Source organism: Crocuta crocuta, unplaced genomic scaffold (assembly GCF_008692635.1).
Source record: "Crocuta crocuta isolate KB4526 unplaced genomic scaffold, BGI_CrCroc_1.0 scaffold41, whole genome shotgun sequence".
NCBI classification, from domain to species: Eukaryota; Metazoa; Chordata; class Mammalia; order Carnivora; family Hyaenidae; genus Crocuta; species Crocuta crocuta.
This window is the reverse complement of record NW_027529428.1, coordinates 8,339,261-8,351,888: the sequence shown is the minus strand read 5'-3', so window position 1 is coordinate 8,351,888 and position 12,628 is coordinate 8,339,261. Positions and strand designations below refer to the sequence as shown.

At 40.9% G+C, this 12,628-nt stretch overlaps 1 non-coding gene across 1 annotated transcript; it reads right to left on the bottom strand.

Moving 5' to 3' along the window:
• Positions 1 to 266: 266 nt before the first annotated feature.
• On the bottom strand, positions 267 to 450 carry LOC144227736 (U2 spliceosomal RNA). Its single transcript, XR_013334039.1, has one exon. It is a non-coding gene; the product is annotated as a U2 spliceosomal RNA (small nuclear RNA).
• Between the last annotated feature and the right edge of the window lie 12,178 nt (positions 451 to 12,628).

The window sequence follows — 12,628 nt, the reverse complement described above, 5'->3', positions numbered from 1 at the left end:
TCCATGCTGACGGCAGAGAGCCTGATGAGGGGCTCAAACTCATGAACTGCAAGATCATGATCTGAGCTGAAGCTGGACGCTTAATTGGCTGAGCCACCGAGGTACCCCAATAACTGAGTTGTTTTATTTTATTATTTTAATTTAATTTAATTTAATTATTATTTTTTAATGTTTACTTATTTTGAGAGAGAGGGAGAGAGAGAGAGAGAAAGAATGAGCAGGGGAGAGGCAGGGAGAGAGGAGACACAGAATCTGAAGCAGGCTCCAGGCTCTGAGCTGTCAGCACAGGCCCCGACATGGGGCTTAAACTCAGGAACTGTGAGATCATGACCTGAGCCGAAGTCAGATGCTTAACTGACTGAGCCACCCAGGCGCACCAATAACTGGGTCATTTTAAACTGATAAGAACAGATACTACACTTGATCTTAGCCAAAAGGCCGAGAAGCGATAACTGAGTCATTTTAAAGCCCTGGTTTCAATAGGGTGTGATTTTGCTCCCAGGGGACATTTGTCACTATTTGAAGAAAAATTTTTGGTTGTCCCAGCAAAGCTGCCAAAAAACCAAAAACAAAGTCAAAAACAAAAACAAATTTTGGTTGCTGCAAATTGGAGTGGGTGGGAGGCTGATACTGACATCTATGGAATAGAGGCCACGGGTACTATTATATATTCTACAATGCGCAGGACAATTTCTTGCAATAAATAATTATTCAGACCAAAATATCAGTAGTGACAAGGTTGAAAACCATTCTTTTAAGTAATCACAGTGTTCCTTTATTATGGAGACACTGTGTGGTAGATCATAATTCTCATTGGCTCAACAGGGTGGGTAGACTGGTTCTCTCTTTCCTAGATGGCAGGGGCTCAATTGTTTCTCCCCACTCCCCACCCTCCCTCCATCCATATGTTGACGCTCTAACCTCCAGTACTTCAGAATGTGACTGCACTTGGAGACAGGACCCTTAAAGACATAATTAAATTAAAATGAAGTCCCTAAGGTGGATCCCAATTCAATATGAATGGTGTCCTTAAGAGAAGAAGAGATTAACACCCAAGGAGATACCAGTCATGTGCAAATACAGAAGACATACCAAGACAGTGGCCACATATAAGCTAAGGATAGAGGCCCAGGAAGAAACAAAACCTGATGACATGTTAAACTTGAACTTCTAGACCCCAGCACTGTGGAAAAATAAATTTATTGTTTAAGCCACCCAGTTCATGATATTTTGTTAGGAGTACCCTAGCAAACTAATATATGTCCATTTGGACTGTGTGTGTGTGTGAATTGATAAGGAAGATTTATTCAGGTTAAGATTTGGCCTGCTTTCCAGCCTCACCCTGTCTAGTGTATTATTACTCACCTTAAGTGAGAAGTGTAGTAAGTACATAACAGGAAAACTTGGAAAGCTTTATTTTCTTGACATACTTTTCTTAATATTTCCTGTTCGTACTTAGTTTGACCTGAAATACTTACACGGACATATTTTAAAATTCAGATTGAGATTTGCAAACGTCTAAAGTGAATAGTATGCCACACATTTTCATCTAAAATGGAACATGGATACAAAATTTGAAGAGATGAAGGCTTTTTGCAAAATATCAGGTAGCTAAGTGAACTTATTTGAACTTATTTGATACTTACATGAAGGAAACTATTCGGAATGAGAGCACCATTGCTGGTTATTCATTACATTCTGTCTTTAAGGATAAGAATTAAACCAAAATCACTTGATGACATCTGCTTGCACGGCTTCTAAGAGAGGCTTTTTATTCATGTTTGTTAAGTTTATTTATTAAATTTGAGAGACAAAGCACGCCAGCCCAAAAGAGGGGGAAGGGCAGAGAGAATCCCAAGCAGGCTCCATGCTGTCAGTGCAGAGCCAGATGCAGGGCTCAAGTTCAGTAAGTGTGAGATCATGAGTTCATGACCTGAGCCGAAACCAAGAGTCAGACACTTAACCGATTGAGCCACCCGGACGCGCCAAGGAAAAGCTCTTTAAGTGGAAGAGTCTACGTGAGGTGGCCTCAGGATAGATTTTCGCTTTGTGGATATGAAATACCCCCCTTCCGTGTCTTCTAATTGTACTCGATTAGAAGAGAAGTGGCACCTCCTTTTTCTCAGCAAAACTGAGATAAATAAGCATGTAAAGCCCTCCATTGTGGACCTGAGCATGGCCTATTGTTTATATACTTTAGGAGCAATTTTGGTAGCTACGAACAACTGTCTTCAGGGCACCATGTTGGTCAATAAAAAATTCCATTGCCTGACTGGGCTTTTTTTTTTTTTTTCCTGTCTTAAAGTTGCAACCAACTACTTTCTTTAAAGTTCAGACTTTTAGGGGCGCCTGGGTGGCTTAGTCGGTTGAGAGTCCGACTTTCGCTTAGGTCATGATCTCGCGGTTCATGGGTTCGAGCCCCGCGTCGGGCTCTGTGCTGACTGCCAGCTCGGAGCCTGGAGCCTGTTTCGGAGTCTGTGTCTCCCTCTCTCTCTGACCCTCCCCTGCTCACGCTGTCTCTCTCTCTCTCTCTCCTAGAAATAAATAAAACATTTTAAAAAAATAAAGTTCAGACTTTTAATTTTAAAATTAATGTATGCTTATTTAAAAAACAAACAAACAAACAAACAGAGAGGCGCCTGGGTGGCTCAGTCGGTTAAGCGTCTGACTCTGGCTCAGGTCATGATCTCCCTGTTCATGGGTTCAAGCCCCGCGAGAGTTCAGATTCTGTGTCTCCTTCTCTCTCTGCACCCTGCCCATTCACACACACATACTCTCTCTCTCAAAAATAAATAAACATCAAAATATTTTTAAAGAACAGAAAATTCAGGATAATATTAGACAGTAGAAGGATAAAACCACCCATAATTTAACTATTCATCATAAATTTTCTTCCCATCATTTTTTCTATTCATTTTTTCACCTCTTCTTGTTTTCCTTTATCTCAAACAAGTTTTTTTTGGGGGGGGGGCAGTTTACTATTGAATCCCTTGGTCTTTCCAAAAAGACCCATCATGATATAAATGCTTACTTCTATTTGTAACACATGGCTTTGATTCAGGTGTGTTGCTGTTTGTATGCCCTATGTCCCCGTCCCCACTCTGCGAAGAATTCTGAGAAAGGCTGCGTACGTTAGATTCTGGAATGGGTAAGCCTTTATGGATACCGGGCATCGGTTCTAAGTGAGACGCTCTTCTTTTAATCAGCTATTTGCCCTCCTAGCTCTCTTCAGTGGTGAAGCTTTCGCGCAGACTTTTCTGACTACCAGCAATGACTTTCAGATAGCTTCCTTCTCTGTGACATTCTGCCTCTAACGATGATGCACAGATCACTTAACGTGGCAGTAGATTACAACATTTTAATTTTTAGTCTCAGTGATGGAACTGTCAAATGGTTAATGAACTGAAACTTGGTGTCGTTTGGGCCTGCCGCTAAGTCCTAGTTTATCACATTTACCAGTTGAGTGATCTTAAAGAAGACACTTTACATTTCTAGGCATAATCTTGTTTTTTGTTTTGTTTTTTTTTTAAATGAGGATTATAATGGCATCATAACAATCATGGAACATGCTGTGAGGATTACACGAGACAATGTTAGAGAGGTCATGAGCAGAGGCTCTAGAGCCACCTGCCTGGACTCAAGTCCTTCCCCTGCTGATTGGAAATGTGATCTGGAACCTGGTTTTGAACCTCTCAGTGCTTCTGGTTCTTGCATGGTTACATGAGGAGAACCCAGCTCCTATTTTGTAAACTTGTTGTGATATAAATAAGTTAATACATATAATGTGCTCTAGCAGTGACTAGCATGTGATTGGTGCACAATAGATTCTGCTCATTATTATTGTTATTATTATTATTATTATTATTGGCATTTACAAAGCCTGGTCCAGAGTGAGCCCCTGGTAGTTCATTTGCTCTTATGATTCTTCTCCGGAACCATCAGTGTTCTTTCTCCCCAGTTTTTCTATGCTTAACTTACTGAGATGGATGGACAGGAATGTGCCTCGTGTGAAGATCAGTAACCTTTGGAATTAGTGTGCAGAGAAGAACAGCTGTCATGGACAGCACTCACTGGGTCACACGGGTTGTCTCTTTTGGCTGCCTACTCTTGGTCAACTAGAAAATGAAGCATGTGCTCTTCTCATGTTCACACAGCAACAGAGACCTTTTCTCCTGGAGGGGCCTTTCACAAATAGCTATTTTCACTTATGCTCAATTGGCCAAAGAGGGTTACCCCGCAGCAATGTTGCAGAAGTATGACACACCTTTCACAACAGAGAAGGGGACATTTATTTGGCTTCACTTCGCAGGGAGGTGAGGCGCACACGAGTGCCATAGCAGGATGAGAGCCTGAACGAGACCCAGAACGTTTCTCAGCCTTGTTATTTCTACAGACATATTAGATCATATTTATCCTTCAATGCTGGATTTTTTTTTTCTTCTGAGAAAGGGAGTTTAGAATCTCTAGAAATTCCAATTAGAAATTTCTGTGTGTCAAGCAAATATTTTCCGCTTGAGTGTCCATCGTATGGATGCCACTTACGAGGAAAAAAAGAAAGAAAGAAAGTTGCTAGAAAACCATCTTGAGTGCTGAAGGGCATACCTAACACTCAGGTCCTTGCTCGCTCAGGAAGGGACTGAGGGCATACGATGGTAACAGAAGTTACCATGTGAGGGCAAAGAATTCTCTTGTGGGCTTTTTTCCTGGAGACTTGATAAGATATTGGTATTTAACGAAATGAATAAAGACTATGGTAGATCATCATCTTTAATGTTGCTGATTTGTATCTAGACTGCTATAGTGCACTGATACAAAGGACTGACACGTTGCCAAAGTGTATCAAAGCAACGTTAGCCCATTTAGTGCACAGATTTATTTTTGTTCTTCTTTCGTTTTACCTCTGAAGTAATGTCAAAAAGAAGTTCCCTGTATTTACTTTGAGAAATAGCATTTGTGATGAATTGAACAAATGCTGGGCTGATGCTTTTGTGTTTCTCTTAAGACAATTTCTATTCAATTTCTCCCAAGGGCCAGCTGCTTTTACAAATGCCATTTTGCTGCATGATTTACGAAAGAGTTAGGCATGCAAATTAATAATATAAAAATAAATGTAGAGAAAATATTTAAGTCTCTACCACAAGGCATCTTACTCTCATGTTATGTAAAATAAACCCGTGTTTCCTTAAATCTAATTTAAGTTCAGAATTCTGCATTTCACACTCGTCTTCTCGGAGTCTGGTATACTATGAGGATTGGACATTCACAGATAATGAGGAAGGGTAGCTGGTTTTTGGTAATACACATGCTAGATTCGGATGTGTTCAAGTACGAGTTCAAACTTCCATTCTCTCACTTGCTAATAATGCCTCACTTTCTTATCTATAAGACCCGAATATAAATATCTACTGTTAGGGCTGTCAATTACGATACAAATGCATACAAGACATTTTGTATGCAAGATAATACATACAAAAACCAATATGTAAGGTGATGTGCAAGTGTTAGATATTATTAACAACTAATGATTTAAAATATCACTACCTTGGTCCTGCTGTTAAAATCAAATACTTCTGATCCGCCTCTGACTTTACTTACAAACTGAATATGTACCAGGTACCAGTGTATTTTGCTGAACTGGGGTTCCCATCCAGAGTAAGTGTCTCCCTCTGGGCACAACCTGTTGGTAAGAAGAAAAGTTCAGTGCATGCAGACATTTAGACTAATGCTAACATAGGAGACTACATTTGGTAATAATAAATGGTAAGAGAAAAACAGAAAGAGGTAGATACTATGAGGACTTGTTCTGAATCTATCCTGGCTCAGCACCCCAAGGGCTTTAAAACATTATTCTCCTTCACTTTCTTCTTTGCAATTGGGAGATGGGATCCAGCAATCCCTACACCAGGGACAGCAGAGCTGAGGGGGACAGAAAGGGCTCCGGAATTACAGTTAAATTCAGCTCTTTGGTGAGACACTTGCTACGAAAGGCTGTAGAGAAGAATAGTTAAGCTTGTGGGCTCTGGGACTTGACGGGAATCAGATTGTGTCTTACTAACCTTGGACAAATTACCCTGCCTGAAACTCAGTTTCTTCAGCTGTAAAATGTGAACGATGGGGCACCTTCTTCCTAGGATGAAGGTAAGGATGAAATAACAGCTACACTTTCCAAACTTAAATGCATACATAAGTCACCTGAGGATCCTGTTAGAACTTGGTTTCTGATTCAGTAGATCCGGGTGGGATCTGAGGATCTACACGTCTAACAAGCCTCCAGCTGATGCCCATGGTACATCGCCTTTTCAGTAGCAGAGATGTAAAACACACAGAATAGTGCTGGCAAATTCTAAACGCTCCATGTAGGTTAGCTATTATTATCCATCTGTTATGATGCTGTACGTTTTCACAGACATTGTTATGGTTAATCTTTGCAACAGCCCTACGTTTGTAGTATTATATCTTCATGTCCCAAGTGAGGGAAACGGGTCTAAAAAGACTGACAACGATGGCCAACATTGTATTTGAACCCAGTTTTCTTGATTCTAGGAACTATCTTCTTTTCTACACTTGAAATTCTTTCTGATTGTTGGTTAGGGAAAAACAAACAAAAAACAAAAAACAAAAACAAAAACAGCAGTGGGCCTAAAGCCTTGCTTACTTGCTCTCTGAGGTTGAAGAAGGAAGGCTTTTCTCTGTGTGGGCTGCAGGAGAAATCCACTGAGAGTCGAGTGGCTTCCAGGTAGATTACATGGCTTCCATGCCATTCATGTAAATATTTTTCTCCAATTATATTTGAGGAGAAAACCAAGCAATATGAATTAGGATAAAAAAGGAACCGAATATCACTCCTCAAAAATCTCATTGCCCAGAGGCAACAATAACATATAACATATATATTATGAGGGCCTCATTCTGCTGTGGTTCATGGGTGTGAGATCATATATTTGTATATGTATGCATATATATACTCTTAGCTGGGGCTTTCAGGGAAAATTCCACTCCCAAGCTCTTCTGGGTTGTTGGCATACTTTATTTCCTTGCAGTTGTAAGGCTGTAAGCCTGAGGTCCTTGTTTTCTTGTTAGCCATTGGCTGGGAGTCACTCTCAGCTCTTAGAAGCTACATCAGGTCCTTTCCAAGTGGTCCCTTCGGTCTTCAAGCCAGTAAGGACACACTGGGTCCTTGTGCTTTGAATTTTTGAGTTCTCCATCCTCCATCAGCCCTGCTATTAAAGGGCTTATGTATTTAGGTCAGGCCCAACTGGATAAGCTCCTCTTTGATTGATTCAAAGTCAACTGATTAGTCATCTTAATTACATCGTGAAATCCCTTTTTGCATGTAATGAAACATGATCACAGATATAAGTGCTGGGGCAGAGGCCCTGGGGCACATCTTAGAATTCTGCCTATCATGTTAGACAAAAAAACACTGTTTTGATATAAAATTCCATGATATTTATGCCTCTGCAAACTTTTCTTCTCTTGCATAAAAGCTTTGAAGATGTTTCTCAGTGTGCTTGCTTTGGCAGTACATATACTAAAATTGAAGATGTTTCTCAGAAATATAGATAGAACTTGGCCTTTGTAATTGCTGAATAATATTCTTTTTGAAGGCTTATCATAATGTAACAATTTCTCTGTTGAAGGATGGTGTGAGATTGTTTCCAATTTCTAATTGTAAACATTGTAGTCACGCAAACATCAGTGCTGTGCCTTGCCTAATTAATTACCTCTTTAAGATAAATTGCTATTTGTAGGGATGCCTGGGTGACTCAGTTGGTTAAGCATCTGACTTTGGCTCAGCTCATGATCTGGTGGTTCACTAGTTCGAGCCCTGTGTCAGGCTCTGTGCTGACAGCTTGGAGCCTGGAGCCTGCTTCAGATTCTATGTCTTCCTCTCTCTCTGCCCCTCTCCTGCTTGCGCTCACTCTCTGTCTCTCTCTCAAAAATAAATAAATAAATAAATACACACTGAAAAACAATTAAAAAAAAAGATAAATTGCTACTTGTGAAATCATTGATCAGAGTGTATGTACATGTTTAAAAACTGGTACACATTTCCAGTCTGCCTTCTGAAAAAGCTGCATCAATATATATGTTCATTAACATGAATGGTTTATTAAGCTCCTGTTTCCCTATACCTTTGTCAACATCAGAGTCTAACAATTCTTTTAATTGTCGCTAATCCAATACAAAGGCATATTTTATTCTCTTTCTTTACTATTCCTTGATCATTAGTGAAGCTGAACATCTTTTCTGTATGTTAATTTCCCACATGTGTTGCTTCATTTGCGAGCTGTCAGTTCATTTCCTCTATCAATCAGGAATCTTAGTTGCAAGCACCAAAAGTTAATTCTGGTCTGGGGTGCCTGGCTGGCTCTGTCAGAGGATCATGCGACTCTTGATCTTGGAGTTGTGAGTCCGAGCCCCATGTTGGGTATAGAGATTACTTAAATAAATACAACTTTTTCAAAAAGTCAATCCGGGTTAAGCTATATAGGAATGGATTTTGCTGGCTGGATATGGGACTTATAGAATCAGTGAGATGGTTGGAAAACCAGGCTTGGTAAAGGAGGACCAGGCAGTGGAATGCAATAGATATAATGCCATAGGACAGGATAGTTAATGTGCTGTCATCGACATCTATACAGCCCAATGCCACTATCCTGGGACTCTCGATACCACTGGAAATAAATTCTCATTTTGCCTCTTTGTCTTTACATCTTTCTCAAGATTCAGAGTCCCTGGTACAAGCACTGGATTGCCTGAGCCTAGGTCACAGCCTGAACTATAGTAACCAGTGGGGTAAGGGCAGCATTCTTAGTAAAAAGGGGGAGCTTACGCTCCATCAATACTTCTCTGCATTAGACGGGCATTCAGATGCTGGGTAGACCCCCCTGAAAAGACAAATGTCATTCTCCGTTTTTGCAGTTGCCATGTCTAGTTTCCATCTTTTTATTTGTCAGAGCACTTTTTACATTAGGGGCGTCAATACCTTGATACTTATGTTGCGTGTGTCTTTCCTTTTTCTATTTTTTTCTTTTTTAATTATTATGGCCAAGCAACCTTTGAAGAAAGATGACTCCAACCATTTCTTTCCTGTAGAATCTGGTACAATCGGTATAGCATTGCTTCTTAATCAGACAAGCCCTGCCGTCCCAGGCCACGGAGAATTTAAGTGGAGAGTTTATTCGAGGAGGAAGGTGGCTTGTTACACCAACACACCTCAGCCTTTTCTCTGCCTCACGAGGCCACTTCATATTGAGAGATAGAAACTTCACTCACACTCCTCCTGGGAAAAGTAAAAATATTTTGTTAGTTGAACAAAAGAAGTCGGGCCATTGAAATGTGGGTTGCGACTGATACATTGAGTTACTTTCCCTAAGCTCCCGGAAGCCAGTCACATACCCAAAATCGGAAGAGCTAGGACCTAGCGTGGCTGTATGGCTAATGAGTGGTATCTTGTTGGAATCTACATTCTGATGTATCTTTGCAATAAACCTCTATAACAGAGATGCTTTCAGCATGGCTTTTTTCCCCCTAGTGTAATTTAGGACTTTTATCATTATAAACTTCTTACTCCCTAAATAATTTTTAGGAATGATGATATAATGGATAATTTTTAAAATCTTTTTATTTATTTCTGAGAGAGAGAGAGAGACAGCATGAGCAGAGGAGGGTCAGAGAGAGAAGGAGACACAGAATCTGAAACAGGCTCTAGGTTCTGAGCTGGCAGTCCACACAGAGCCTGACATGGGGCTCAAACCCAGGAACCATGAGATCATGACCTGAGCTGAAGTCAGAGGCTTAACCAACTGAGCCACCCAGGCACCTCTAATGGATAATGTTTAATAACATCTCCTGTAGTAAGTATTCTTTGGTAGTCAGCAGTCAGAATTTGTTAGGCTTTGTAACAGCCTGTTACAATGTGTAACAGTGTTAGGCACAGTCAAAAAAGTTCCTTCTGGATGCATACCTTAACATGCGCTTGCTTAACTAGTTCCCTTTTGCTCTGAGGAAAACCCCTATTTCTTGCTAAACTGACCCACAGTCCTGCTTACTAATCTGTCTTCCCTGCATGGAGTTAAAGTTCTTCCTTCTCCAGAGAACCTCCGTAGGAATATTTATAAAACTCTGGAGAGATGTAGTTGAACCTTGTATATGCCTCCGATGAGGAAATGAGTATGGTACTAAAAGAAATTAGCTTCCATATAAAGCCAGGAAGGCAGGCTGGGATCATGAAAAGAACCAGAACATGTTTTCCAAAAGACTCTATGGGCAAATAAATCCATATTTCCAAATCAATGCTTTCCAAAGCTTGTGAAGAAAAATAAATAATGGTTTCAGGGTAACATGGCTTTCCAAATTTACTACCCACAATTAAATCTGTAAGTACTCCCCAGTGGTGCCTCAAAATTCCTGTGTGTGTTCTCATCAACTTTATCCTAAACTCCTGGGGCTCAGTATTATTTTCTTCTCTATTTTTGTCAGGAGATACATACGCCTGGAACATTCTCCCTCTGACACTTTTTGTGAATTGGAAAGATGGACTTCTGAATGCTGGGACAACAATCGGAACAGACCTTTCCTCACCGGTGGGTTGGTCTCTGGATCATGAAGCTACAATTCCTTGTTGGGCTCCAAATTGATGAAATATGCAGAGAAGGGCCATCAATGTGTACCCAACAGACATTTTGGAAGTAGGTGTCCTCATCTAGGCTAAAATTGGATTTGTCTTTTTGGTGGATCGATAGTGAAATACTGTTTTCAAGATCAAGGCTCCTAGAGGTGGTGTGTAGATGTGTGTGTGTGTGTGTGTGAGTGTGTGTGTGCGCGCGCACGTGTGTGTATGTAGAATTTTTCATGACATGAATGAATTCTGGAATGATGTCTCTGTAACCCCTTTCTTTTATACGTGGATAACAATTGGACTCTCTGTTCAATTGACTATTTCCCCCAAGAAAATGAGGCAGGGTGGGGTGGCGGAGTAATTTCAGAAGGATTCAGAAGGAATTCACAAAATGGACTAAAGGAAACTTAATTTCATATGTGAAAATGAGCAAAACGTCACTGTCCAGGGTGCCTGGGTGGCTCAGTCGGTTAAGCATCTGACTTCAGTTCAGGTCATGATCTCACGGTTTGTGGGTTTGAGCCCCACATTGGGCTCTGTGCTGACAGGTAGCTCAGAGCCTGGAGCCTGCTTCGGATTCTGTGTCTCACTCCTCTGCTTGTTCTCTGTTTCTCTCTGTCTCTCAAAAATAAATAAAACATTAAAAAAAACAAAACAAAACAAAGCACACCACTCTCCTCCCTATAGCAAGTTAGGAAAGGTGGCTCCTGGTGCTCTCTCCTAGGGCACCCGTGCTGAGGCTGCGAGTTAGCTGAGAACAGCGTGTGTAGAAGACAGCAGAAAATGACACACTTGATTGGTCTCTGGCTGTTGTTTCTTTTTTGTTGTTGTTGTTTTTCAACTAGCCAAAGATAAAATGATTCTTGATGGGCTAAGTGTGGTATCACCCATAATTTGCTATCTTGTCTTCCTGTCTCTTTTACCCCTATTTGATTTCATTTTATTATTTATTATTTATTTATTTATTAAGAGAGAGCATGAGCGGGGGAGAGGGGAAGAGGGAGAGAGAATCTTAAGCAGGCTCCATGCTCAGTGCAGAGCCTGATGCAAGGATTGATCCCACAACTGTGAGATCATGACCTGAGCCAAAATCAAGAGTTGGGTGCTCACCTGACTGAGCCAAGAGGTGCCCCTTCAGTACCCACTTTACTGTATATTTCCCATAACACCGTCCTGGGTTATATGGTCCTAGTTGTGTCGGGTTATTTCTCTGGCCACTTGCTCAGACCCTTGCCCTTCCCTTTGTGAGCTCTTCTTTCTCTCTGCTTCTTTTCCCATCTCTCTTCTCTCTCTTTCCTGGGAGGTCTAATCCCAGTCAAAGTTATGATATTTCAATCTTTCAGACTTTGAAATCTGAATGGTTTCCTCTCTTCAATGGTGTTCACTTTTCTAGTGTTCTGTGTTACTATGTTCTTTTTCCATCAAGAGAAAAAAGTCTGGGACTGATGTACTCCAAATATTATTTTTCTGGGATGAGTCTCAGCTTAACAGCTACCCAAGTATTTAGACAAAGGGATGAAATATCCGAGAGGAATTTCAGGGGGAGACTGGCTGGAGTTCTGGGGGACTTCCATGTGTCCTAAAGTCTGCTCCCTTCATCCTTCATCTAATTTCTTGCAACAGTGGGAACGCAGCTTTGAGAAGCACTTTGCTTCCTCTTTTAGGGCCTTGGAGGGCTAAGGAAGGAAGCATGTGAATGACAGTGAGCATTGGAAATAAGCCTCCAGCTGCAGGAAATTGAACCAGAAGTCTAAGAGACCTAAAGAGCCTGAGAGGGCTGGCTGCTGGAATAGAATTGCTTATTTAACTCTAGGGACACCTGGGTATGAAGATAGCTCTCAAAATGGGAGACTGGTTTATAACATCCAAAATCTGTTATTACATCCCCAAATCTGGGATGCAAGTGCCATTGTCTAAAACAGCGTTTAGGATGTTGATCTAGAAACTTGACAGATACTGTTTCGATACTGTGAATATCCACCAGCTGTTTTGGGTCCCAATCAC